General features: G+C 45.7%; 1 protein-coding gene and 1 long non-coding RNA gene across 2 annotated transcripts in view; one reads left to right on the top strand and one right to left on the bottom strand.

Annotated features, from left to right (window-relative positions):
* Positions 1 to 23,258, top strand: part of RAPGEF5 (Rap guanine nucleotide exchange factor 5) — a 499,799-nt gene that overhangs the window by 373,792 nt on the left and 102,749 nt on the right. The gene's annotated exons all lie outside the window — the stretch shown is intronic.
* Positions 3,506 to 7,810, bottom strand: LOC134928874 (uncharacterized). Its single transcript, XR_010178090.1, has 2 exons — positions 7,603 to 7,810; positions 3,506 to 3,803 (listed from the first exon to the last, which is right to left on the bottom strand). It is a non-coding gene; the product is annotated as an uncharacterized LOC134928874 (long non-coding RNA).

The raw sequence follows: 23,258 nt of genomic DNA, 5'->3' as shown, positions 1-23,258 counted from the left end.
ATCATGCATGGATGTTGGTGAATCATGCTTTCTGATTACCTGTGTCATCCACCATCTGATGCTGAGACACCAGTCAATGTACTGTACTGCAATGTGTGCAGAACGGGTGTGGTATTGAAAGTCGACAGTAACTAGGTCGACAATGTCTAAGTCGACCACTATTGGTCGACAGTAACTAGGTCGACAGGGTGTCTAGGTCGACATGAGTTTTTAGGTCGACATGTTCTAGGTCGACAGGTCAAAAGGTCGACATGAGTTTTTAATGTTATTTTGGTGTCGTTTTCTTCGTAGAGTGACCGGGAACCCCAAATAGTGCACCGCGTCCCCTCGCATGGCTTGCTTCGCTCGGCACAGATTACCGTTCCAATCGTAGTCCACGTGGATCGTTAAGTATGAAAAGGTTCAAAAAAAGAAAAAAATTGTGAAAAACTCATGTCGACCTTTTGACCTGTCGACCTAGAACATGTCGACCTAAAGAGTAAAGACCCTGTGGACCTAGACGCCCTGTCGACCTAGTTACTGTCGACCAATAGTGGTCGACCTAGACATTGTCGACCTAGTTACTGTCGACTTTCAGTCCGGATCCCGTGCAGAACAGCCGTGTCTCATACACCCAGCTCTGTGATTGGAAGGGGAAGGAGCTCAGCATTGCAAATGAGAGGGGTGGGTAGATAAAATATTACTCCTTTACCGTCATTAAGACTCATTTTTGATCGCAACAATGTGGATCCACATTTTTTTTTTTAATGTGTGCAAGTATGTACTGTATATTATGTCCCCCCAACTAAATATCATGCCCCTTCCTGGTCACTGCAGGAGCTCATACTTGCCCCCTTTTAAATCCTCCTGTCTGGTATATCGCGGAGAGGAGGTAGCAGTGGGAGTGTCACGCGGCAAGGCGCATTGTCATTAATCCCACAGCCCGCCCAGGGGCTTGATGATGGATCCAGGAGGCTAATATGGGGGGTTATTCCGAGTTGTTCGCTCGCAAGCTGCTTTTAGCAGTTTTGCACACGCTAAGCCGCCGCCTACTGGGAGTGAATCTTAGCTTATCAAAATTGCGAACGAAAGATTAGCAGAATTGCGAATAGACACTTCTTAGCAGTTTCTGAGTAGCTCCACACTTGGCATCTGCGATCAGTTCAGTCAGTTTCGTTCCTGGTTTGACGTCACAAACACACCCAGCGTTCGCCCAGACACTATTCCGTTTCTCCAGCCACTCCCGCGTTTTTCCCAGAAACGGTAGCGTTTTTTCACACACTCCCATAAAACGGCCAGTTTCCGCCCAGAAACACTAACTTCCTGTCAATCACATTACGATCACCAGAACGAAGAAAAAGCCTTGTAATGCCGTGAGTAAAATACCTAACTGCATAGCAAATTTACTTGGCGCAGTCGCACTGCGGACATTGCGCATGCGCATTAGCGACTAATCGCTCAGTTGCGAGAAAAAATTAACGAGCTAACAACTCGGAATGACCCCCATGGTCTCCCCGAATTGCAGGTGGATGGCCCAGTAGACCTGCAGGTGGAATAAGTATGCTAGAACTGCCTCCAGAGAAGACCTACTTGAAAATATGCATTGTGGAACGAACCTACTTTGGACCACCCGTTCTTTAATATAAACTTTTTTTCCTTTTTGTTTCCTAAAATACAACTGGGATTAGAGCATTTGTGCTGCAGGTTTGTACTTTCGGTCTGATATAAGTGAGCAATCATGACTTTCTATGAATAATGCTGCTACATTTGGCATGTTCATGTCAATGTGAAGTTAGAATTGTAGCATTCAGAGTTGGTGAAACCTGTGTATTGTGCTGGTGTTATACGTGGCCCTGTAACCCCGTTATACTGTACGCACATCACCCTCCACCCATCACTGACAGCTATGTACTGTGAAACATACAGGAACTGATGCAGCGTTGGATGCAAATGAACAGCCATTGCTCCCACCTTTGCATGCATGGAACTAAGGGGTCTATTTACTAAGCCTTGGATGAAGATAAAGGGGGTCATTCCGAGTTGTTCTCTCGTTGCCGATTTTCGCAACGGAGCGATTAAGGCAAAAATGCGCATGCGCATGGTACGCAGTGCGCATGCGGTAAGTATTTTAGCACAAAACTTAGTAGATTTACTCTCGTCCGAACGAAGAATTTTCATCGTTGAAGTGATCGGAGTGTGATTGACAGGAAGTGGGTGTTTCTGGGCGGAAACTGCCCGTTTTCTGGGAGTGTGCGGAAAAACGCAGGCGTGCCAGGAAAAACGCAGGAGTGTCTGGAGAAATGGGGGAGTGGCTGGCCGAACGCAGGGCGTGTTTGTGACGTCAAACCAGGAACGAAACGGCCTGAGCGGATCGCAATCTGTGAGTAGGTCTGGAGCTACTCAGAAACTGCTAAGAATTTTCTATTCACAATTCTGCTAATTTTTCGTTCGCTATTCTGCTAAGCTAAAATACACTCCCAGAGGGCGGCAGCCCAGCGTGTGCAATGCTGCTAAAATCTGCTAGCGAGCGAACAACTCGGAATGACCCCCAAAGTGGAGAGAGATAAAGTACCAGCCAATCCGCTCCTAACTGCCATGTCACAGGCTGGTGTGAAAAATGACAGGAGGCGATTGGCTGGTACTTTATCTCCACCTGAGGCTTGGTAAATAGACCCTTAAATTCCTACATTTGCCTGTATAGAGAGTTGTACACATCTCTTTGGCTGGGATGCTTCTATCCTTATGCTTGGTTTTCTACCCGTCATCAGTGCACACTGGCATCAGTCCTATACTAGGGGCAAAGGATAATCCTGAAAACTGGTGCATTTATGCTTCCACACCACTGTGCATAGTGTATCCCGCAGATTTGTGGATGCGGCCTAACCAAATATTTTCTATGTGTGCATTCAATCGTTTTTGCGTCGGCACCCACTAGATAGTGCCCAACGGAGCTGTTCACTTGTTGCTCCATTCAGACGCGATGACAGCTGTCGCCAACATTATAGTTCGCACCCCCCAGGGTTGGCGAGCTAAAATGCACAAAAAGTGACCCGTTTCAGCGCGCAAACAGGACTTTTCGCATCGCCCCCATTAGTTTGGTCAGGTTAAGCCACACACGGCTAAACCCAACTTCTGTGGGTGTGATCAGCGCAATAAAAGAGATCAATTGAATATCTCCCGGTGATCTCACATCACTGTAGACAGGAGATCGGGCGCGATATAACAATTGTGTCTTTCCTCCCCTGTGCGATATGCTGTATAGCTAGGAAAGACTTTTGTGTTCAGCAAGTTTATATTTCTGCTTTCTTTGTATATGGTGAATCAGCCAATGAATGAAGATTTTCAGGTTTAAGGACAGATGCATCAAACCTTAGAGAGAGAAAGTACTAGCCAATAAACTTCTGCCATTGTGTTTAAAAAATGACATGAGCTGGTTTGTTGGTACTTTGTCTCTTTCCAAGATTTGGTACATCTCCCCATGCATTAATACAAGCATTAAACTTCTCAGCCAATCATAACAAGTGTCTCATTTTATGCTTTTTTTTTATTCATTCATTAAATGTTCATTTACTGAGGGTTTTGTTTGTTGGCTTGTTGTGTTCAATCACTGGTAATTTCTGCAATGCCGGGCTCCCAATACCTCTAGGTCCCTTCACATACAGTAGTGAGCAGTGCTAAATTGTAGGTGACAAAGTAGCACAGTGGTTAACATTGTTACCTTTCCTAGAAGGGACATGTTTGGATTCAAATCATGTCGCTGCCTGTTTGGAATTTGCATTTTCCTCCCTTGCTTTGTGTGCATTTGTTGTGGGTGCTCTGGTTTCCTGAAAAGTGCAAAAATATACATTGCTAAGTCAGATGGGTTTTCAGTAATTTGGGTCATGTGTATGTTTGTAGGGGGAATTATATTGTAAATTCCACCAGAGCGGCGCCAATATATTACCCAGCAGTGTACAATCAAAGGATAATAAATACAAGGTAATAATCTGGGTCCCAGAGCCGGCCATAGGCATAGGCCAACTAGGCAATTGCCTAGGGCATTTGATATGCCTAGGGGCACCAGCAGCTTCTGCTGATTAAAATGATATGCGGCATGCCTATATTCTGTGTGTAGCATATGCAGATACAGCCACAGTCTCACACAGTATATAGGCATGCTACATATCATTTTAATCAGCAGAAGCTGCTTGTGCATCCTAGCCACATAGCAATGCAAATAAGATGCATTTTCATAAAAAAAAGGAGCCGACATTAGCATTGAGGCAAGATTTATGAGGACACATCTATATCCAAGCAGAGGCAGAGGTCACAGTGTTAATGGCAGTGTGAGTGCTGTGTGCATGTGAGTGGGTTGGTTGTGCAGTAGTGTTCGAAATATGAGTTAGGAGCATTATGTGTGTCATGTAAAAATGCATTAATAATGTGCTGCATATGTGTAAAGGACATTACAGTATGTGTAAAAGGGCATTAATAAAGGTTGTCATAATGTGTAAGGTGTACTATGTTTATAAAGACATTAATAATGTGTCTCATGTGTAAGGGGCATTACTCTGTGGCATTATGTGTACAAGGTGCTCTACTATGTGGCGTTGCATATAGAAAGGGCACTACTGTGTTGGCTAATGTGAATAAAGAGCAATAGGGTGTGGTGTAATGTGAATAAGGAGCAATTCAGTGTGATGTAATGTGAATAAGGGGCTCTACTGTGAGGAGTAACGTTTATAAGGTAAAGTGATACTACTGTGGGATGTAATGTGAATTATGGACACTATCGCATGATCAAATGTGAATAAAGTTGCAGTACTGTGTGGCGTAATTGGAATTGGGGGTACTATTGTGTGCCATGCCCCTTGTCAGCAAAAACACACCCTTTTTTGGGCTGAGCGCCAAATGTGCGAACTGCTCCTATTTAAAATATAGGGGGTACAAACACCAAAATAAGGACTGCTACGGGTGAGGGTGATAGTGCTGGGAAAGAGGTGCAAGGTCAGAGGTGGAACCAGCGGTGGTGCTAGGGGGCATCAGTCAAAAACTTGCCTAGGGCATCACATTGGTTAGGGCCGGCTCTGCTGGGTCCCATGGGAGAGACACCAAGCAATTTGCTATTGACCAGGGCATTTTGCTAATTAGGTGTTTTTTTGCAAATTGCCCAGCTTATATCGCTATTATTAGTTTTTAAAATCTAAATCCTCATTAATCCATTTGAATACACAAAAAGCTATAAGTGTACAGTATATACTTAGTCTGTATGTGCTGCCATTTTGGCACAAAGTTAGTATGTAAATGTGTTGTAAAGTTTAAACTACACCTTACCTGACCTTATAGTGAGTCACCTGTTGTGTCACAGGTGTAGATTAGGACGTCCTGGCAGGAGTGGTGTTAATAGTATTCTGGGTAAAGGTGGCACTAGTAGGTGGAGATGCCGTTTACTCCTTGTCCTGACATTTTATTATATGATGATTACTGGTTAATTACTTAAGGTACTGTTAATGGTTAATTAAGGATTCAAGTGTTGCTTATGAGCAAAAGGAATATTTAGAAAGAACAGTTGTATCTTTTGTACAGTTTGCCCTGCATGTATACAGGCATGTGTTCCATCAGGCTGGTCACACGATCAGCCATGCTTCACTGTAGCCTAACACACCGTATCATACAGTCTGACTGGTTTATTAGCTCTTTAAATATTATCTCTCAGCATATTCAGACTTGGATTGGTCATTGGAAAGAAAAAACATGGAATCTATCAGGGAATACTGACATTTTATATGTAATGCATCAAACTGTTCCACATTTCTCTCTAGAATTTTGTATGTTATTGTTTATGTACTTTGTTATTGCATATGTGCGTGTAGTTATTTGGTGTGTAGTAAATATAAAAGTGAACAGTATGTAAGAGAGTGCAGGTTATTAATTCACCAGAGACCAGTGACATAGATGAGGCATAAGGAGTTGTGTGTCGGCATTAGGTGCAGGCCACGTGACGCATTAGGCTGCAGTCTGACATATGGTACTTGTTTTCTTCTAATACTGTACATGACCTCAGATGATGATGTTGATAAATTCAATACCTATTGTGCACATAATAATGGAAGATTATTCTGGTAAGTATTTTACATTTTACAGTATTATGAACCCAGCAAGGAAAGTGTTCAGCATAAAATAAATACCAGAAGAATGTGTTCTGGACACCAAAGGACCAGGGGACAGCAGTTTCTGTTTTGTTATGTGGTAAACAGTTCGGTGTCACATTTATTGGAATGATTTGAGTACAGTAGGCATGTCATTTTAGCGGAACTGTGATCATATTCATGTTTATGAGAGAGCCATAAAATGGACAGTGACATTTTTACTCCAGCTCTATGGGTGGGTACAAATACGTTCTGCAGACATCTCCTTACCAATAATTTCACAGGAACGCATGCTAAAGGAGACAGGGTATATGGAAACATTGCTGTAATTTTAAAGCCACAATCTCCTAGGTTTTTTTTTTAAATAGCAAGTTAAGCAGGCTACCTTCTAAGTATGCTTCTGATAGTATTTTCTTCAGCCGTCAAAAATAAGCCTCCTTTTCAAAATCTCTCCAAGAGTTGCAATAAAGAAAAAAAAGAGCTGCCAGTTACACAAACACAGGCTCACAGCTAACATCACAGTGTTCGCAAATACGCGCTATAGCGCATATTTTACTCCCATCTGAGGTACGCGGACTTCCTTTTGTGAAATGGGTGGGTCCCCAGGGACACGCTCCGCTGCAGCCAATCCCTCATTGTAAATTGCCTGATTGACACTTTCTAGCTATGAGGTGGAGCCTTTTCAGTCTTCCTGGCAGCGGCCCCCCTCCTGATCGCGTGCAGTGGCTTCCCGGGGGCCGGACTGAGCGTAATTTATGTGCTGAGTGCAGTTACCAGCAAAGGCAGACAGCACAGTGAGTCCCACTGAAGTTGACCACCCAGCACATAAATTACAGGCAACATGACTCGAATACCAGTGCTGTGCTGAGTGTCCTGTATGCTACACAGCCAGCAGCACTGTCACCCTCTCGCGCCTCACCTTGTGTAATACTTTTGTAGTGTCTAAATCCAGTCTGTGGCTCCTGTCATAGCAGCACCATAAATCCATTACATATATAAAATGTATTTAATAATGTGTTTTTAAAAATGTATTGTCCTGTTTTTTTTAATCACGTTGGGTATATTTGATCGGCGGCCAGGATCCCGGTAGTCAGCATACCGACGCCAGGATCCCAGTTGGCAGGGGGGTGAGCGCAACGAAGCCCCTTGCGGGCTCGCTGCGCTCGCCACAGGCTCTATTCACACTCTATGGGTGTCGTGGACAACCACGAGTGGGAATAGCCCTTGGCCCCCTGCTGGCATTCCGGTGACCGGGGTTCCGGCATCAGTATGCTGACCGCCGGGATCCCGACAGCCAGGATGATAACTACATCCCTTTTAATCATATCATTTATGCAGCTACCTATGGCAGTGATCTCAAAATATATGCTATAGAAAGTGAGGGACCTGGTTTTGGAAAATGAGCAGGTGTGTTGCTCTGCACCAATAGGAATCCTCAGACTTTGTCTCCCCATCCCAATTGTTCCGCACACTACCTGAAGGCCCTGCCCCCTACCTTGGATAGCCAGACACTGGGTGCTGCCTGTGTCCCAGGGATACCACTGTCGCTGATGCCACTGCTACTCAGACTGGAAGCAGCTAGAAGCCTTAAGTTGCGGCTGGGTAGTTCGGGTACCGTGACAACGAGGACTCTGTTACAGTGATCAAGATTGGCCCATCTGATAGGTAAGCTGCAGGGGGAGGTTAGGGTTAAGCCGAGGGGGGAGGGTTAGGATAGGTTGTGGGGGTGGGGGGGGGGTTAGGATTAGGCTGTGGGGAAGGGAGGGTTAGGGTTAGGCTGCAGGGGGTGGAGGGTTAGGTTTAGGCTGCGAGGAGGGGTGGTTGGGTTTAGATACCCCCGAAAAGGGTAGGCTGCTGGAAAGAGAGGGTTGGGGGGCCATTTGGGCATTCAATCTCAGTCTGTGTATGGCATGTGGGGTAGCCCAACACAGCTCAAAAGCTGTGTTGGGCCCCAACAACAAGCGGAGTAGGACCCCAAATCTTTAAAGTAAGGGGTCCCTGAGACCCACTTTTTTTTTCGCTCCATGCGATCACTGCATCATGTCATGTAAAGAGGAGAGAGGAGGAGGGGAAGGATTTTACAGTACAAATATAGGGGGTAATTCCAAGATGATCGCAGCAGGAAATTTTTTAGCAGTTGGGCAAAACCATGTGCACTGCAGGGGGGGGAAGATATAACATGTGCAGAGAGAGTTAGATTTGGGTGTGGTGTGTTCAATCTGCAATCTAAATTGCAGTGTAAAAATAAAGCAGCCAGTAGTTACCCTGCACATAAATAAAATAACCCACCCAAATCTAACTCGCTCTGCAAATGTTATATCTGCCCCCCCTGCAGTGCACATGGTTTTGCCCAACTGCTAAAAAATTTCCTGCTGCGATCAACTTGGAATTACCCCCATAGCTCAGGGGGATGTTCTAAAGCCTCTCTGCTCACTACATCATGTGCCATGTGACTGGTTACAATGATGTTACCAACATTGTACAGAATTATAAACATTACTAAAAACCTGACGTAAAAAAAACGAGGAAAATAATTACCAAGATTATTATTATTGGCCTGCTTAGTTTTTGCCACGCTTTATGGCAGCCTGATCTCGCACAAAAGCGTTCAGTGCCCCATAGGGTAGCAAGCACTTTTGTGTGAATACAGGATTCAGCCGGGTGGGTGAAGGGTGCGAGATGGGGTGTGGTTGCTGGATATTAAATGCAGCAGCAATGGCACACTCTTTGCCTGGAATTGAATTTCCTCCATACAGTCATATGTCGAAATGCCACCCGGTGCTCCTATCTTGTTATGCCTCTTTGGTAGACATAAATTCATGTGCCCACCCCCTTTCTCCTATAACTCTCATGGTAGTACTGATTCTGTTTCTTAATAGTCATTATACAGTGTGATTCCTAAGACAGTATTTTTATATTTAGGTTCTCCCCATTCTCTCACCTGTCTGTCAGTATCCCTGACTTTGCATTTTCTGGCTTTCCCTGACTCTCTAACCAGATAATCATTGCATTATTTCTTTTTCTGAAGAGGAGGCGTCTGCTTATATCCCTGCTCATGATGCAAGCTGGAACACCTATAACACCATAATGCCCTGCTTCATTACTCTTACCCCGGACAAGACTCACCTTATTGTCCAGATGACACCTGTCTTTTTCTCTATAGTGCAAAACACCTCTTAACACCATCTTTGATTCATTCAAGTGCTTTTGCTTTCTATGTGTCCTGATTTCACAGTAGAATATTCTGTACAGATGAAGCAGAATTGAATGTGTTGTACAGCGCACAACACAATTTTTGCAGGTAACTCAAATACAGTATCCTCAGCTATTCATCTCCTGCAACACAGCATGCACTCTAGAACTAATATGCAGCCATTGCGTACCATTCACTGCAATAAACTCTGCTTCATCAGTAAATATCCCAATCTTGTATCTGGAATTAATTACCAGTTAACATGGCTATTTTAATAGGAGGACATATATGCTGAGCCATCTAGCTAGAAAAACTCACCATGCTTCTCTCTAGCAGGGCCAGGTAGGTTGCAATAAGGGTCCCTGGCTGTCAGGGTAGCCCAGCAAGACCCATCTGACACTTCACAGAGGGTTTATTCCTTCAATTGCACAGTGTTCGTCTCCAACAAGGATTCCAATTATAATTGTTGGGTCCCGAAATACACAGGGTTATAACCATTAATGGGAAGATGTGTCAAGCCTTGGAGATAGATAAAATGGAGAAGTTGACCAAAGCAACCAATCAGCTGCTTGCTGTCACATATTTAGCACAGTCTATGAAATGACAGCTAGAAACTGGTTGCTATTGGCAACTTCTCCATTTTTATATCTCTCAAAGGTATGAGTAACTACATCTGCCTCACCCTATTTAACTCATCATTGGTGCATCGCGTCACTCCCTCTGATGATACTGCATCCAGGACAGGACATTGGTGACAGAAGGTGAGGTTTAGTTGCCATGGAAATATCTGTTCCACTTCCACTGCAAACATTTAATTATAAAGTTTATTCTTTTTACAGTTAGTGAACAAATAAAAAAAGCGCAGAAAGAGATTTAACAACGGTAAGTTCTTACCATAAATCTCGTTTTCTGCTGCGGGGTACACTGAACTCCACAGGGAATGACATTGGGGATGTCCTAAAGCAGTTCCTTATGGGAGGGGACGCACTGTAGCGGGCACAAGAACCCGGCATCCAAAGGAAGCATCCGGGGAGGCGGAAGTATCGAAGGCATAGAACTTTATGAACGTGTTCACTGAGGACCACGTAGCTGCCTTGCACAATTGTTCAAGGGTCGCACCACGGCTGGACGCCCAAGAAGGTCCAACCGACCGAGTAGAATGGGCCTTTATGGAAGCAGGAACTGGAAGTCCAGCCTGTACATAAACATGTGCAATCACCATTCTAATCCATCTGGCCAGGGTCTGCTTGTGAGCAGGCCAGCCACGTTTGTGAAATCCAAACAGAACAAAGAAAGAATCCGTCTTCCTGATGGAGGCAGTTCTCTTCACGTAGATACGGAGAGCCCATACCACATCCAAAGACCTCTCTTTGGAAGACAAGTCAGGAGAGGCAAAGGCCGGAACCACAATCTCCTGATTAAGGTGGAAAGAAGACACCACCTTCGGTAAATACCCGGGACATGTTCTAAGATCACGGTGAAAAATCAGATAAGGTGACTTACAAGACAAGGCACCCAAATCCAACACCCATGTAGCAGAGGCAATAGCCAGCAAAAACCATAGCTTAAGAGAAAGCCACTTAAGGTCTGCAGATTCAAGAGGCTCAAACGGAGTGCCTTGCAACGCCTCCAGAACCACAGACAGGTCCCAAGGAGCCACAGGCGGGACATAAGGAGGTTGAATCCGCAACACACCCTGAGTGAACGTATGCACATCAGGTAAAGTTGCAATCTTTCTCTGGAACCAAACCGACAAGGCAGAAATATAAACCTTGATGGATGCCAGATGAAGGCCCAAGTCCAGGCCCTGTTGTAGAAAGGCCAAAAGTTTGGCCGTAGTAAACTTGTAAGCGTCATAATCGTTAGTTGCGCACCAAGCAAAGTCAGAGTTCCAGACCCTATGGTAAATCAGAGCAGAAGCCGGTTTCCGGGCCCTCAACATGGTTTGAATGGACGCCTCAGAAAATCCTTTGGCCCTCAAGACGGAAGCTTCAAGAGCCACACCGTCAAAGCCAACCGGGCTAAATCCTGATATACACACTGGCCCTGAACGAGGAGATCTGGGCGCTGTGGAAGCAGAATGGTATGCTCTATTGAGAGACCCTGAAGGTCTGGGAACCAATGCCGTCTGCGCCATGCGGGAGCGATCAGAAGCAGAATTTCTCCTTCTTGCTTGAACTTCCTTATTACTCTGGGCAGGAGTGACACCGGAGGGAACACGTATGGCAGCTGAAAGTTCAGTGGAATTGCCAGTGCGTCCGCGAACGCTGCTGGAGGATCCCTTGTCCTTGCTCCGAAGACCAGAACCTTGTGATTGTGTCGAGACGCCATCAGGTCCACATCTGGAAGGCCTCACCTGTCCACGAGGAGTTGAAACACTTCTAGATGGAGGCTCCACTCTCCGGCGTGTACGTCCTGACGACTGAGAAAGTCCGCTTCCCAGTTTAGGACCCCCAGAATGAATACTGCCGATATGGTTGGCAGATGGCGTTCCGCCAACTGAAGAATCCGTGATACTTCCCTCATTGCCATGCGGCTTCGAGTGCCGCCTTGATGTATGATGTATGCCACCATGGTGGCATTGTCCAACTGTACTTGAACAAGTCTGTTCTGTATTAAATGCTGGGCCAAGTTCAGTGAGTTGAACACCGCCCGCAATTCCAGAATGTTTATCGGGAAGAAAGACTCCTCCTTGTTCCATCGACCCTGAAAGGAGTGTTGCTCCAACACCGCGTCCCAACCTCTCAGACTGGCATCCGTCGTCAGAAGGACCCAGTTGGAGATCCAGAAGGGATGACCCCCTGCTCAATCGTTGGTCCTGAAGCCAACAGCTCAGTGACAGACGGATCTCCGGAGACAAGGAGATCATGTGAGATCTTATCCGGTGAGGCAGGCCATCCCACTTGGCAAGATTCAGCTTCTGCAGAGGGCGGGAATGGAATTGAGCGTACTCCACCATGTCGAAAACCGACACCATGAGACATAGCACTTGCATTGCCGAATGTCTCGACACTTGCGGACGAGATTGGAAGCAACTAATCCTGTGCTGAAGCTTCAGGACTTTCTCCTGAGACCAGAACAACCGCTGGTTGTGAGTGTCCAACAAAGCCCCCAAGTGCACCATGCTCTGAGCAGGGACCAGGGAAGATTTCTTCCAGTTGATGAGCCACCCGTGGGCTTTTAGAAACCGGATAGTCAGATCCAGATGGCGTAGGAGAATTTCTGGTGAATTTGCCAGGATCAACAAGTCGTCCAGATACGGTAGGGTCCTGACCCCTTCATGGCGCAGTACAGCCGTCATTACTGCCATGACTTTGGTGAAGACTCGCGGAGCCGTGGTCAAACCAAAAGGTAACGCCCGAAATTGGTAATGGAGGTTGCCAACTGCAAACCTCAGGTACTGCTGATGTGACACTGCAATCGGAATATGCAGGTAAGCATCCTGTATGTCCAGGGAGACCATATAGTCCCCAGGTTCCAAGGCCAGAACAATAGATCGAAGAGTTTCCATACGAAACTTGGAGACCTTCAAAAATTTGTTCAAGGACTTGAGGTTGAGAATGGGCCGGGAAGACCCATTTGGTTTCGGGACTAGGAACAGCGGTGAATAGTACCCCTTGCCTCTCTGAGCCAGAGGCACCTGTACTACCACTCCTGTGTCCAGGGGGGACTGTGCCACCGAATGAAGAGTTTTTGCCTTCACCTGATCCGAAGGGACGTCTGTCAGGCAAAATCCATGAGGGCGTCGATTTCTGAAGGATACAGCATAACCTCGAGTGACGACTTCCCGTACCCAGGCATCGGAAGTAGTCTTCAACCATTCCTGGGTAAAGCCTAGAAGTCGGCCCCCCACCCTTGGGGGCCGACTTCTAGGGTTTACCCAGGAATGGTTGAAGACTACTTCCGTCATGCGGCAGGCTTGTCAGTTTTGGAAGCAGGCTGAAGGGCAGCCCAGGCCCATTTGGGTGTGGACTTATTGGCTTTGGAAGTGCGAACCTGTTTCGGGTACGCTTGACCTTTTGTTTTCCCTGAAGGACGAAAGGAGCGAAAGGGAGTACTCTTAGCCTTTGGCACTGAAGGAGCAGTACTAGGTAGACATGCCGTCTTAGCAGAAGCTAAGTTAGCCACTGTCTTGTTGAGGTCTTCTCCAAAAAGAATGTCTCCCTTAACCTCTCCAGGGTTTTCTTAGATGCCAGATCCACCGACCAGGACCGCAACCAGAGAATCCGGCGAGCCAATATGGACGTAGTAGAAGCCTTGGCCACCAGAATATCGGCATCAGAAGCCGCCTTCTTAATGTATTGAGAAGCTGTGACAATATATGACAGACATTGTCTGGCATGATCAGAAGCGTTGGAAGACAGCTCCGCCTCCAGCTCCTGAGCCCACGCTTCAACAGCCTCTGCAGCCCATGTCGCTGCAATAGTGGGCCTATGCGCTGCACCAGTTAGGGTGTAAATCGCCTTTAAACAACCCTCCACACATTTATCCGTCGGTTCTTTCAGCGAAGTGACGGTGGTTACAGGCAGAGCTGAGGATACAACCAGCCGCGCCACCTGCGAATCCACTGGCGGGGGTGTCTTCCACTTTTTACTTAGCTCCGCCGCAAGGGGGTAGCGAGCCAGCATCTTCTTGTGAGGTGTGAATTTATTTCCTGGATTGTCCCAGGATTCCTGACGTATGTCAACTGGATGATCAGAGTGAGGTAAAACCTGTTTAACCACTTTCTGACGTTTAAACCTGTCCAGTTTCTTAGGGGCAGCATAAAGCTCAGGTTCATCAGTAATTTGGAGAATTAACCTGATAGCCTCCAGCAAGACAGGGACATCCACCTGTGAAACAGACTCCCCATCAGAAGCATCAGGGTCAGAATCTGTGAGGTCAGTATATACGCCATCCTCATCAGATTAAGTATATGCAACGTTGGTGGATTGTGAGGAAGTAATGGCCCGCTTAGAGGACCCCTTGGTCTTAGGCGAGCGAGGGTTAGACTTCTGTGTAGTCAGTGATTGGTTCAATTGCGGTAACTGAGCAGACAGCTGATCTGCCCATGGTCCATAAGCGGTTGTACCAGCACAGGGGATCCCATAGGGGGCACAAGTCTAGTTACTAGCATATTCAATAATGTGGAGAAAGTAGCCCAAGGTGGGTCATTATGAACCCCCGTTGCTATGGTCCCACTGGGGGGTAAGGAACTCTCCGAACCTGAACCCTCAGCTGCAATGTTTTCCTCAAATGTGTCTGCAGTGTCACCACCACGCAATGTGGGATCAGCCCCAGCACCGTCGCCTCTTGTAGCTGACATATCTGAAAGCTCAATACAGGGCAACCCAGTACAATAACAGCAGCACAATACCAGACAAGAACCCCCTGCACAGTGTATTAGCACAAACAGGGGACTCAAGAGGTATATGGTGACTAAATATCACAGAGAAAAATACACACTGAGTATATCTTGTGAAACACCTATATTAACTGACAAAGCTGACGCACTTAGCCCCCTCAGGTTAAAGAATATAGGGATAGCAATCTGAGTGAGATACACGAAATGGAGGTCACACAGCAGCTATATGCACACACACATAGTCACATTGTACAATGCAGAAATTATGACATGCAATAAAACTGCACTGGACTAGCAATACAAAGTAATACTAAGTATAGCTATACACTCAATCTATATAACAATGCACAGTAAATACTGGATGTATATCACAGGGTACTTGTACCATATAACCCTGACTAAATGTACTCTTTCTTAACTAACACTGTCAGCAGACATGTAGAATACTTAAGTGTCCTGTAAAATGCACAGCGCTGACATGCAGGCGGCTTTACAGAGGAGGATATGCCCAAACAGTCCCAGGATCAGCTCAGCTTGTCCTAATGGCACCCAAACGCTGACAGGGAGTGAGTGAGGGAGAGAGAGATATGCAGCTCCAGGGCGGGAACATTTACTCTAAATGGCGCCCAGGGGCTGGGGGAGGGGCTACAGATCAAAGCCTTATCCCCTTGCTGGATAAGTGGGCTTATATAAACGGTTTATGAGAGAAAACCGACCTGTGCCCTTGCCCTGGTGGTCTCGTGGGGTCCCTGTACTGCCACAGTTTTCACGCCAGCGTGCGCGGCCCGCCGGGGGGACCCACTTACCCCCTCCCTGAGTGCGGCCACGCGATCCAGGAGAACAGCGGCAGTGTGTGTGACTAACTGGAAAAAAAAAGGAGCCTCCGCTGTAAGTACCCGGCAACCAGGGCGTGGGAGTATACAGCGCCGCTGGGGGAGGTGATGGAGCTGCAGAAGGAGATGTCTGACTGACATCTAACACAGACCTGTCTCTGCTGCAGCCCTTGAAGTCTTCATTTTTCATTAAAAGCTTCTTCTTAGGGCTGCCGTTGTATGCCTGCTTACTGCATGGCACCAACTACAAAACTGAGCTCCTGTGCACGGAGGCGGGGTTATAGAGGAGGCGGCGCTTTGCATTCTGGGAACAGTCAAAGCTTTGAGCCTGTTGGTGCCTCCGATCAAGATCCTACTCTACACCCCAATGTCATTCCCTGTGGAGCCCAGTGTACCCCGCAGCAGAAATATCATTTTCAAAAATGATTGTTTTTTGTTAATACTTTTTTTTCTTGAATCACAATCCCCGATCCTGGCAATCCCGAAATTAGAATTTATTGTCTCCAGTCCTGGAGCCATAGTGGCTGAGGAAATTTACCTAGGTCTTGCTGCAATTTTGGTCTTCAGTAAAATGGCTGACTTTTATGCAACACAGTCCACAATAATAGAGACACTGGAAATGTGGAAGTTAATTTACGTTGCACAGATGTACTTAAGATATTATTTAGCAACTCCCCCTCAGGAAAGTGTATAATCCTACTGTTCTGTTTATATGCCACAGACTGGTCATTTAGTAATAAAGGCATAATCCTGCACACTGGATACTCCTGCACACTCCTTTCTATGTGTGTCTGTCTGTATCAGGGTGTATGTCTGCAGCCTATGCGTGCCTGTGGACTGGATTGATGAGGAGGCACAGAGGATTGTGGGACCTTCTTGTTTCATTCCTACTGAGCCGCACAATTGCTGATGGCAGCCCTAATAATGTAGCCTATGTGGCCTGTGAAAGTATTTAAAAGACAAGGGGTCACTAGTTATGAATAGGAGAGTTTTCTATCATAGACAACGTATCTCCCCCATCTCTGTAGCTGTGACAGGCAGGTCAGACAACAGCACAACTGTATTAATAGCCTGTGAGTGTTTCACTTCCAGTCATAATACAAAACTGCTGGTTCCACAAATTGACCTTACAATTCTTTGTGTCACACACGGCTGTCACGTTGCACGTTTATGAGCTTCCTATAGCTGTAAATGTAATCGGAATCAATATGTAATTTCTCCAGTCTTTTAGTATTGCATTGCCAAGGATGCCCCACAGAACATTCCTCATTTACATAATCTGCTATTTGCATACTGGCTATTAGTTTTAAATGGATCATCCCAAGAGATCGCTGCAGCAATGATAAAAACATAATTTGGCTTCATGAATGTTACCCTTGACCTTGCTCAAGAATCATCACTGGAAACTGAGCATTGTTGTTAACAGGAAAAAAAATATATATATATAGTAAATAGTCTAATATAACATAATTGCTGTTCAGGGAAATATTGAGATTGCTCTACATCCGTGATTCCTAACTGGTTTATCAGGCCTTTTATGTGTCGCTGTAACACAAATTGTGTCACACAAATTCAGACTTTATCAAGGACATGTCTCTAAATAAGTTGAAATCAATCAGCAATGCTGGTGCATGAAGTACACAGTATATTTTCAGAGGAGAAGTAAGTGTGCCTGCCGTGATTTTACTTGTAATTTAAGTCAATATTTAACATGTGTGTCAAAAATAAATAAAACGCATTAAATCTGTACATAACCTAAAACACTGCAGCCGTCATTGGATAGTGTGTATATCCAGATCCTTTTGCAGAGTTATTTCGGAATTCCGGATTCCATAGTGTGACATGTAATGCATGCTGAATATGAAGGGGCATCAGGGTCTGCAGACAGTCTTCCAACCCATCTTGGAATCATGATATCTTAACAATATACAACCAAGGTATTCACCCCTTTGCGTCACATTCTATTTTATTACATTATGTGAACAAAATGTATTTATTTGGGAATGCTTATAAAACAAAATGGTTAATTAATTACAAATATAAAGTAGTAGAGTATTTACCTCATTTTATTGTTGTTGTTGTTGTTGTTGTTATTATTATTATTATTATTATTATTATTATTATTATTATTATTATTATTACTACTACTACTACTATTATTTTTATTATTATTAACAATTACTTATATAGCCCCAGCATAGTCTGTTGCACTATAAAATTAGGAGTAAAACAGTAATTAAACAAGACTGGGTAATAACAGAGAGACAAAGTGGTCAGAGGGCCCTGCTCACAAGCTTACAAGCTATAGGGAAATAGGCATTGGATAAGTGCTACATATTGCATATCAGTCCAGATAGATTTCAGAGGTGTGAAAGTTTCTTCACTCCCCCCATCACCCGGCTCCATTGAAGTGCAGGCAAATATGGACGAGATCGTCCATATTGGCCTGCATGTATAGCCGACAAGGCACCAGCGATGAATGAGCGCGGGGCCGCACATTGTTCATCGCTGGTGACTCCACACTCAAAGATATGAACGTTATCTCGCTCAATAATGAACAAGTTCGTTCATATCTTTGAGGAATATTGGCCAGTGTGTAGGGTCTATAACTCTCTGCAAATGTTAGATTTGCCCCACCTACAGTGCACATGGGTGGTCATTCCGAGTTGTTCGCTCGTTGCCGTTTTTCGCAACGCAGCGATTAGGTGGAAAATGCGCATGCACATGGTACGCAGCGTGCATGCGCTAAGTTATTTAACACAAAACTTAGTAGATTTGCTGGTGTTCATGCGGCGCTTTTCAGTCGCACTGCTGATCGGTGAGTGATTGACAGGAAAGGGGCGTTTCTGGGAGGTAACTGAGCGTTTTCCGGGAGTGTGCTAAAAAACGCAGGCGTGCCAGGGAAAAACGCAGGAGTGGCTGGAGAAACGGGGGAGTGGCTGACCGAACGCAGGGCGTGTTTGTGACGTCAAACCAGGAACTGAGGTGATCGCAATCTAGGAGTGGAGCTACTCAGAAACTGCATGAAAATTTTTAGTAGCAATTCTGCTACTCTTTCGTTCGCAATTCTGCTAAGCTACAGACATGCTGATCCGCCGCCGAGCTGCCCGACGGCGGATACAGACGACCCGGCGGCGGGGGGGCAGTGACGGGGGGAGTGAAGTTTCTTCACTCCCCCCGTCACCCGGCTCCAAAGAACTGCAGGCAAATATGGACGAGATCGTCCATATTGGCCTGCATGTACAGCCGACGGGGGACCAGCGATGAACGAGCGCGGGGCCGCGCATCGTTCATCGCTGAAGCCTCCACACTGAAAGATATGAACGAGTTCTCGTTCATTTATGAACGAGATCGTTCATATCTTTCAAACAAATCGGCATGTGTGTAGGGCCTATAAGATACACTCCCAGAGGGCGGCGGCTTAGCGTGTGCACTGCTACTCAAAGCAGCTAGCGAGCGAACAACTCGGAATGAGGGCCATGGTTTTTCCCAACTGTTAACAAATTTGCTGCTGCGATCAACTCTGAATTACCCCCTAAGATACACGTACCTAAACCCAGGAGTAATCAGTTGCCTTCAGCAGTTCCATCATTAGTTCGTACAATTATTTAAATTGGTTTTACAATGCTCTCTTATGTGAGCTGCCCCACCGTATATTTCCAAACAAAAGTTTCATCATGAAGATCAAATCCTTATCTGAGAAAATCTGAAGAAGCTATTGAAGCCAACCAATCAGAAGGTTGTAAAAAAAACCAGTTTAGTTTGCCCCAAAAAAATTAGAAAAGAGACTCAAAACCGCCATTTTCATTCCTGATTTTTTTCATATGTCACAAATACAAACCTTTCAATATATGATTCTGTTGTTACACAATCCCACTGGGGAAAAAAACGGTGATAAGCAAAATTGCAATGGTCTGAGATATTTTGTCTGCTAGGGTTTTTGTTCAGTTTTTTTGTTTGTTTGTTGTAAATGCTATCTTTCGTTCCTGAGCAAGCTTTAATAGTATTGAACCGAGTCATAGTGATGCTCGGGCCAATGGTAAACAAGTAAGTAGCTGAGAGCTGTGGCTCTTGATGTTAAAGCGCTGGATCCGTGGGCAGAGTGTGCTGGCTCTGACTGAGACTCACCAGTATCTAACTCCCAGCTGCAGGTAACAGACACTGGGGCAGATGTATTAACCTGGAGAAGGCATAAGGAAGTGATAATCCAGTGATATTTGCAAGGTGATAAAGGCACCAGCCAATCAGCTCCAATATGTAAATTAACAGTTAGGATCTGATTGGCTGCTGCCTTTATCACCTTGCATTTATCACTGGTTTATCACTTCCTTATGCCTTCAACAGGTTAATACATCTGCCCCAATGGTTTCCGTGAGAGGGAAGTTGTCACTTTGTCGATCTTAATGAACAGTCAGTATACTGATGGTAGATTGGTGACACTGTTGCAGTGTTATTTGAAGCACTAGTTGCAACTCACTTCCCCATACAGTGTGAGAGCTTCCAACTATAGAATCCTTCAAAAATAGAATCAAGACTTTCCTGTTTACTCAGCATTTCCATAATGTACCTTTGGTATCTACATGCTTCTGTATTTTATGAAAAGCTGTTCTGTACTTCATTGTTTCTGTACTATATTATGCTATGTATCTGTTAAGCGCCTTGAGTCCTATTGGAGAAAGAGCGCTATATAAATACAATTAATATTATTATTATTATTATTATTATTATTCAATTGTAGTCTGTAGAAGACATGGTTCTCTGTTAATTTTAAACCCCATAACATACCTCCCAACTGTCCCGATTATCACGGGACAGCCCCGTTTTTTTTAGAACTGTCCCGCTGTCCCACCCGTGGGCCGCAGTGTCCCGTGGTGGGGTGGGGGTGGGGGGCAGTTGAAGGAGATTAGAAGCACAGCATGTATAGTGGGAGAGGGACTAACCCCGCAGCTGCAGGTGCCACTGAGCATATCCTTGTATGGCACTAGTGCCAAGGGTTGCCTACGCCATTAGACTGTGGTTCTGCAAGAGTCCCCTTTGCATTATGCTCTTTCATGTTTCAGTTGGGAAGCCTTGGATAAACCACTACATACAGATTTTGTGGTATTGGGCCGAATTATAAAGATAGTATTTTCTTTCCCAATTACAGCAATTTATTTTCTGATAAAATGAATTTAGTAATAATATCATGAGAAAATCATATCTGGTGACATGCTGCTGCAGAGCTAGTCCATCCTGACAAATGTGGTGGTAGACTTGGTGCACTACAGTTCCCATAATAATATGTTTCCTAAACTACAATATGATTATTTTCCATAGTTTATCATTTCCTTCAATACATTTGGGCCAAATGAAGCATACTGAAGAGCAGTGGCTCTCAAACTGTGTGCTGTGGCAACCTGGGGTACCTCGGGACACATGCAGGGGTGCCTTGGATTGGTGGTCCAGGACCAATTCAAATTATTTATTGTCAGTGTAATAGGCAGAACCAGTTCTGGTGGCTGCCAATCATAAAATATGTGGACAAACAGAAGAAAAAACCCTGTCCCTCGTAACATATCTGACCATAAGGATGGCATATAAACACAATTTAATTAATTTAATATTTTTTTCTAAATTTCTTAATAAGAAACTTTTGGCCCAGGTGTGCCGTGAAAAACATTCTGATACTCTAGGGTGACGTGATTAAAAAAAGTTTGGGAACCACTGCTGTAGAGGGGTACATTTACTAAGAATCAAGTTTGACTTGTAAACAAAATCGTCGGCCATAGGAACATTTCATGTTCAAAACCATGAATTTGCTATTTTGAGCTTCTATTTTGAACCAATGTGATTTCAGATAATTCCATTCGTATTGCCCCATTTAAAATAGAATCCACTGCCAAATGTAAGTATGTGCCTGCTGACGTTAAGTAGTGGATTCAAAGCACTGCACATTTTTGATCTCCAATATGTTCTTTTCCTGTTTTTTCCACTTCCTTCTCCTCTTGTCTCCATCATATGTGCTCTTGGTTTCTTTTTTGACTGTTACTGGATATGGTAAAACTGCACTCACACCGTGATTGTATGGAAAATGTTTTATTGCTAATGTACATTTGTGATTACAAATAAACATTGGTTATACACAGTATGATCTGTACAGGCTATGGTGTATTATGCTGTAAATGAAGGTTTCAAATTTAGAAAAATAATGGCGTGGGGTCCCTACCTAAAAGCATAACTAGCTCTGGACCTCTGGGTACAGTTTAGTAGTGGAAAATTGGGAGGAAACCCGGTGTGGGGTCCACCAGTCTTTCCAGTGACCAGCAATGGGCTGAACCACCTGCTGGGGGGCTTACACAGGGCCGTTTCTAGCCAATTTGGCTCCCAGTGCGAGATTTAAAAATGCGCCCCCCCATTCACATTAAAAAAAAAATGTGCCCCCCCCCCCCCCCCCCCCCCCATAGATATAAAGAGTAAAAGCATGCGCGCGCCTTCGGCGCGTGCGTTCCAGACAAGGGGCGTGGCCTCGTTAAAATGGGCGTGGTTTTGTTAGGGTGGGCGTGGCCTCATCTGATCTCATCATCACGGCCACCACAGGATAAAAAAAGTCCTCATTTTACACATTACAGCAGGCACGCGACCCCATTTTACACAGCACGGCAGGCAAGTGTCCCCATTTTACACAGCACGGTAGGCAAGTGTCCCCATTTTACACATTGCAGCAGGAAAGTGTCCCCATTTTACACATTGCGGCAGGCACGTGCCCCCATTTTACACATTGCGGCAGCACGTGCCTCCATTTTACACAGTACAGCAGGCAAGTGTCCCCATTTTACACATTGTGGCAGGCACGTGCCCTGATTTCACACAGTACGGCAGGCACGTGCCCCCATTTTACACAGTACGGCAGGCACGTGCCCCCATTTCCCCATTTACACAGTACGGCAGGCACGTGCCCCCATTTTACACAGTACGGCAGGCACGCGTCCCCATTTTACACAGTACGGCAGGCACGCGTCCCCATTTTACACAGTACGGCAGGCACGCGTCCCCATTTTACACAGTACGCAGGCAGGCGTCCCCATTTTACACAGTACGCAGGCAGGTGTCCCTATTTACACAGTACGCAGACAGGTGTCCCCATTTTACACAGTACGCAGACAGGTGTCCCCATTTAACACATTATGGCAGGCAAGTGTCCCCATTTAACATATTATGGCAGGCAAGTGTCCCCTTTGTATACATGATGGCAGGTGGCAGAGGGAGGGTAGAGAGAGAGAGAGGGAGAGGCTGACTTACAGTTGAAGCGGTTCTTCCCGCTCTTCGCCGCCTCTCCCTCCTCTTCGCGGCGCTGCCGGCTTGGCTCCCCCTCCTCCCGAGTACCCAGCTCGGGGGGCGGAGTTTCATGGAATGACGCGATTGCGTCGTGACGTCACGACGCACCGCGTCATTCCACAAAACTCCGCCCCCCCCCGAGCTGGGTACTCGGGAGGACGGAGGAGGTGGGAATGGATTTTAAAGTGTTCAAGAAGTGCCGCGGCGGGCGTCCCGTGCGGTTGCACGGCTCGCCCGCCGCAAGAAACGGCACTGGCTTACACCATAGCAGGGAGACACACATCACGGGGTCCCCCTGCCATCATGCTACCCACCCCCAAACTGGTCAGCCCAGGATTGGAATACTTTATGAAGTGGAGACCCACCCGATAAAGGGGTCTCACCTCCCAGTGAACCCCCCAGGCCTGAAAGCATGTGGCTATGCTCTGCATCCTTGGTGGCAGTGGATGCGGAAATAATGGTGTAAA

Source organism: Pseudophryne corroboree, chromosome 5 (assembly GCF_028390025.1).
Source record: "Pseudophryne corroboree isolate aPseCor3 chromosome 5, aPseCor3.hap2, whole genome shotgun sequence".
Classification (NCBI taxonomy): Eukaryota; Metazoa; Chordata; class Amphibia; order Anura; family Myobatrachidae; genus Pseudophryne; species Pseudophryne corroboree.
The sequence above is the reverse complement of the archived record's forward strand: the minus strand, read 5'-3'. Positions and strand labels throughout refer to the sequence as shown.